The sequence below is a fragment of the Dipodomys spectabilis genome, unplaced genomic scaffold, assembly GCF_019054845.1.
Source record: "Dipodomys spectabilis isolate Male_0828 unplaced genomic scaffold, ASM1905484v1 ptg000336l, whole genome shotgun sequence".
Taxonomy (NCBI): domain Eukaryota; kingdom Metazoa; phylum Chordata; class Mammalia; order Rodentia; family Heteromyidae; genus Dipodomys; species Dipodomys spectabilis.
This window is the reverse complement of record NW_024871013.1, coordinates 447,829-454,139: the sequence shown is the minus strand read 5'-3', so window position 1 is coordinate 454,139 and position 6,311 is coordinate 447,829.

Here is a 6,311-nt window from a genome sequence, read left to right as displayed (position 1 = left end):
CAGGAATGAGGCTTGAGTTCAGCCCCTCTATGAAGAGGGAATGGCGGGAGACCCTGAGATACTCGTTTCTGGACCTATGACGAGTCATGGAATGTCATCGATCTCATCCTTGAATGAGTAGTTCGTGCATGATGCAAGTAGGAAATGATGGGCAAGACTCATGGAGTATTGATTATTTCCAAAGAAGAGTTGATGAAGCATGACAATAATCATCAGCATTATGAAATGGAGACATAAGGAAAGATCCAAGAATCAGTAGTCACACAGATTGAATTCCATCACAGGTCACTATCTCTACTACTTTATACAAATATGTACTTATTTGCATACTACCTTCAGCTTATGAATAGATGAATATTATCCTCTCCACTTTCCCCCAGTGGGAGCTCAATTTCAGGTCCTGGGAACGTCCTAGCTCCTTCGTGGCTCCCAGGCTGGTGTGCTCATGTGGACCCATTCGCCAATTGGGGCTGCTAGGCCCCGAGTTCAGATCCCAGCCCTGCCAAAACATTCATCATCTTCATGTCAGAAGCCAATTGTTACACCTATTTTCCTTGCACCTGTGCAAGTCCTGGGTTTCAGTGATGATGGAGAATGTATAGACAACTCTCTACTCATGGGAATAGGTTGTCATCCAGTTCACCAGATTTATTTCTGTCATCCTATACTCAAGGAAATACCCAGTACATCAATGAATAAGCCAAAAAATAAAAAGAATGACTACACTGAACGCAAGATGCCGCCCACCTCTTTGGAAATATAGATCCTCTGTTTAATTATGAATTTATGACTATATTGGCCCCCACCAAGGCTCCATCAAAGGTCCCAGGAATGGCCTAGATCCTTAGGGGCTCACTGGCTCATGTGCTCACCATGACCATTCACCAATTGGACCCGCTAGGCCCTGAGTTCAAATTCCAGCACAACGAAAGGATTCATTCTGATGTGAGAAGCCTATAGTTGCATATGTTTTTCTGTCCTGTGAAAGTTCTGGGTCTCATCGAGGATGGACAATTCTATATAGGCAACTCTATAGCCATGGGAATAGGTTGTCATCCATGTTAGCACAGTGATATCTGTCACCATACTCAATAAAATACAAAATACATCCATGAATAAGACACAAAATAAAAAGAATAACTACACGGAATGCAAGATGCATACCACACCTGTAGGCAAAGAGAGAGCCTATATTTAAGAAAGGTGGGCTTGCTATTTTCTCCAGTGCTGAGGCTTCAAATCATGCTCTGGACAAGGCCTGACAGTCTAGTCTTCAAGGATGGTGAGCTTCTCCTACCCCCAAAGTGCAACAGAGCTACTCATATCTGAGTTCAAAACCCAGCACTGACAAAAAATTCATCCTGATGTCAGATGACAGTTATTACACACGTTTTCCTCTCCTGTGAAAGTTCTGGCTCTCAACTAGGATGGAGAATGCATAGGCAACCCTATAACCATGGGAACAGATTGTCATCCATGTCAACACAGTTATACTTGTCACCATACTTAATAAAACACACAGTACCTCCACGAATAAGACACAAAATAAGGAGAAGTGCACTGAACTCAAATTCCTGTCCACACATGTATGTCAATATAGATCCTACTTTTAAATTATGAATTTATGACTATGGTGTACCTGGGGATCAATGGCAGATCCTGGGAATGGCCTAGCTCCTTAGTTGCTCACAAATTGGTGTGTTCACCTTGCCCGGAGTTCAGATCCCAGTACTACCAACAAGTGGTTCATGGAGAAAGAAGCCGAGTGTGAAACTTGTTTTCTTTTTCTCTGAGAATCCTGGATGTCAGGCATGATGGAGAACATTTCTACAAATCTAGATGCTCTGTGATAGGATGTCATCAATGTAATGAACGGAATGGGTTTCATCATAGTAAAATCAACGGTAAATGAAACAAAAATTATATGGAACAACCACACCATATATGTATGGATTGAAAATCTATAGGTACGTATAAACCCTATCTTTACAATGTATACACATAGTACGTTTTCCAGGGCTGGAGCTTGAATTCATGACTAGTCAACAGGCCTGACTTTCTAATCCTCAAGTAAGGTGATCTTCCCCTTCATCCACATTGCTGCAGATTTACCCACATCCTGAGTTCTAATACAAAACCTAGAAGAATAAACAGCACGAATTGCAAGCCAGGGAGCTAATTTTTATTTTTTAATTTTTCTCAGCACGGGGCTTGAACTCAGGTCATGGCAACTCTGCCTGAGCATTGATCAACCTATGTGGGGGTGCAGGCATTGGACCTAAAGCTGCTTCTGGGATGCTAGACCCCAGGCCTTGTAGGGAAAACAATGCACAGAAAAAAATGTGGCCTTTTTATGTTTTCTTCCTTTGTACGGTGACCCTCCTCGGTCTGAATGACACTGTTGCAAAGGGTACTTCACCTTGCATTGCTGTATGATGGCAGACTATCAGGGGAGCCATAGGCCCACCTGGCAACATAGGCCCGGATTTTGAGTCTCCGTGCTGAAACCAATGGCAGGAAATATTAAGAAACTGGTTTCCATCCATAGGAATAACAGTGACATGTTATCAGTGTCACGGTTGAATGAGTTGATCATGAATGATGCTCCTATAAAATTAGACAGCATCATTTCAGGAGGCTGATTTATTTTATTTATTATTTATGAAGCATTAAAGAATATTATTACTTACAGGAACGCAATAATTTCAGGACACTGGTTGATTTCATTAATAGTTGAAGGATGAAAACAATAACATTAATTTCATGGAGGTATAATAAATATCCAAGAATTGGTATGAATGTAGTCTATATAACTGAATAATGTATAGACATCTCTGGCACTCTATAAGGATGTATATTTATTAGCATACTGCCATCTGCATGTAAATCTGTTCTTAATTTGTTAAACCCTGGGGCATGATCTTAGATCCTGGAAACTGCCTGTCCGCTCAATTTGCCCCAGGATTTTGTGTTGACACTCACCCACTCATTAATTTGGCCCTGTAGGCCACGAGTTCAGTTGCCAGCACTCCCAAACAATGAATCGTTGAGTAAGAACCTGATGGCGATTCAGGTTTTCCTTTTCTGTGAATGTCCTGTGTGTCAGGTATGAAATGAAATACATATGCAGACCTATAACCTATGTAATCAATGTAATAAATGTTCTGTGCACCATAATAGTCAATAAAATAAATGGTCAATAAATAAATAAAACAAAAAACTACACTGAAGGCAATATGGTGTCAACATATATATATATATATATGTAGTGCAACAGAGTTACCCAGACCATGATTTCAAATCCCAGGCATGGCAGAAAAAATGGCACCTCTATACTATGTGAGGTCCATAATGAATATTATGCCTCCATTTTATTAATGTGATTCTTTAAATGCCTCATAAAGTATTAACTAAAATCAATCAGTGTCCTATAATATATTTGTGCATAATTTTATCCTATAATCATTCAAGTACTGCTCATTCAATCATAACATACATCACATTCCGTTGGTAATCATATGGATAGGAAGAAGTTTCTTAGGATCTCCTGCTATTTGGAGGTGGCAGGACCAGGATTCCAACTGTAGGCTCCAGCTTCCACCACTTCAACCCAAGGATAGGGATCTCATCGGTCTGTCCAAGGACATCAGCAAGACCAATAGTTAGGCAGGCATCAGTGGCTCTCAGCAGTCCTCCATTATACTTACAAGCTCTGATAGGAGGATCATGGTCTAAGTCACCCTAGGCAGGAAAGTCCTTGAGACCCCTGTCCAACTATAGTGCCAACAAAGCCAGAAGCCCTGTGGCTCCAGTGTGGAGGGCCAGTCTTGAGCAAAAACAGCTCACAGACTGTGGCCAGATCCTGAGTTCAAAGTCCAGGACTGGCAACAAATGGACATACACCGCTATCTTTGCAGCCATCCAACTAAAGCAGGTCACCCTCTTGTCCCCAACTGAATTGGACAGAGTTCCATGGGAAAAGAGCTGGGGGACCTGCTGTCATCATTACTCTGCCCATGCTGCTTGCATAACAGGATTCTGGCCACATCCCCATTCTTTCATGTTTCTTTCTGACCAATGGGATAAAAGAATTGTGGCCATGCCCCATATTCCATGATGCCCAGTAGCACCAGGATTCCCTCTATTAGTTTACACCACTACCAGTAGTTGAGGAAAGTAGAGGTGGCTGAGTGGTGAGCAAGAGACTCGATGTGACTTTGGAGTATAGTAGGATATTGATGCACTAGCCCACCCTTATCTCCCACCCCCTTCCCACCTTCCCGAGGTGCAGGGTTTTAAACCTCAGGCAATGGCCCGCTGCCAGCCGGCCTAAGGCCCAACCTGGTCCCTGCCATTGGTCCTCTGTTCTAGACCCATGAGTCCATAATGCTGCCACCTTGGCTGCTTGCCCCACCTGGAGCAGCAGCCAACAGCTTCTCCCAGAAACTCAGGTGAGTTGCTGCCCTAACACCACCCCAGCCCGGGTCAGACACCCCTCTGGGGCCACCATGATCCCCTGCTTGTTTTCCCTCCCTGGCTCTGAAGAGCAACCTTTCTGTCTTGGGCATTTCTGAGATAGAGACTCTATGCTCAGGCTGGGGTGGATCGTGGTCTTCCTATCTGTGACAGGTATGATCCACCAGGCCTGGTCCTCTGTTGGGAGGGTAGACATGTAGCGCCATGCTCAGTCATCAGTTTAGATGGATTATCCTAAACTCTTAGTCCACCACAGGTGAAGCTCTGGGTAGGGCCTCAACCATCGGACATCAGTCTCCTCACAGGACATTTGTGAGGAACCAAGGGATTTATACAGAGGGACCTCTGGAGCATGGCTAGGCAAAGAGGGAGCGGCCTTCAGATAAGGTTCTCAGCAATTCTGTGAGCATATGATAGGAAGATACCCAGAAAGGGCTCAGGTGGGGCCTGTTATTAATCGTGCAATTTGTGGGATTATGAAACAAAACATGTCTCTCTTCCATCATTACCTTGTCCCCATAAGGAAGGGGATCCTTCATTCTGTGGAATTTTCCAGCTGGGGAAACCGAGGCACTGAGAAGCTAGATGACCTATTTATGATGTCAAATTCACAGGAAGCTCAGCCTGACTTCTCTACCATGCTCCCTAGGACAATGGGTGCTATTCAGTTTACTTCTTTTGGTGGGAAGTACACTTTTTGTCAGTTGTGGGGCTTGAACTCTAGGCCTGGACATGGTTCCCCAGCTCCTCAACTCAAGGCTAGTGCTCTACCACTTGAGCACACAGTGCCACTTCCAGTTTTCTGGTATTTCTTTGGAGATAAAAGTCTCACAGATGTTCCTGCCCAGCTTGCTATGAACCATGATCCTCATATCTCAGCCTCCTGTGTATTTAGGATTAGAGTTCTGAGCCACCGCCACCCGACTTAACTGTAATTCTGACTTTCTTTCTCTCTCTCACTCTCACAGGTGAGAGAGTGAATGGGTGAATGGGTGCTGGAGGAGGTGACCCAGAGTCCCCATGTTGTTGGTACCCAAAGTGTCCCTCTCATTCTGGAGGTTGGCTGTGGGTCAGGAGCTGTCTCACTCAGCCTGTTGAAATAGCTCCACGAGGTAAGCCCCTCTGTGCCCTGGCTAGACCGTGATGGTTATTCATTGTCCATCCAGCCTTACTCGACTTATTGTATTTTATTGTTTTCTACATCATTTTCTAGCACCTGGCCAAAATTATGATACATAAGTACGGGATGAAAATGTAATGCCATCTTACGAAAGTCATTTAGGGCTCTGTGAATGTGGCTTCATGATACAGTGATTGCCTAGCATGCATGAAACCCTGGGTTCAGTTCCTCAGAAAAAAACCTGGAAGTGGTTCTGTGCCTCAACTGGTAGAGTGCTAACCTTGAGCAAAAACAACAACAACAAAAAAGCTCAGGAATAATTCCCTACCCCTGAGTTTAAGCCCTTGGACTGGCAAAAAAAAAAGCATTTGGCTAGTAAATGCAAAATATAAAAACCTTACTTGGAATATATAATTGCCCCTTCCATACTGACACCTGACAATAATCCTTAATTCATTTACTTTACTTATATTAGGATACTGTGTTGAAAAAAAGGTATTGTTTATTAGGTTACAGCAATTATTGCCCTGAATATGCTTAGATGTCACGTGAAGATTAATTCGGGAAATTCAAAGATTCCAGGATTTTGTGTGGTCACTGCTAATCACAAAGAGAAGGGTAGTCTAAGTGAGATTTAGAAATCTTTTTGGTCAGTCATGACACCAAAAAGGCAGAGGGTAATTAACAGTTGTGACAGTAGAGAAGGAATTACTCC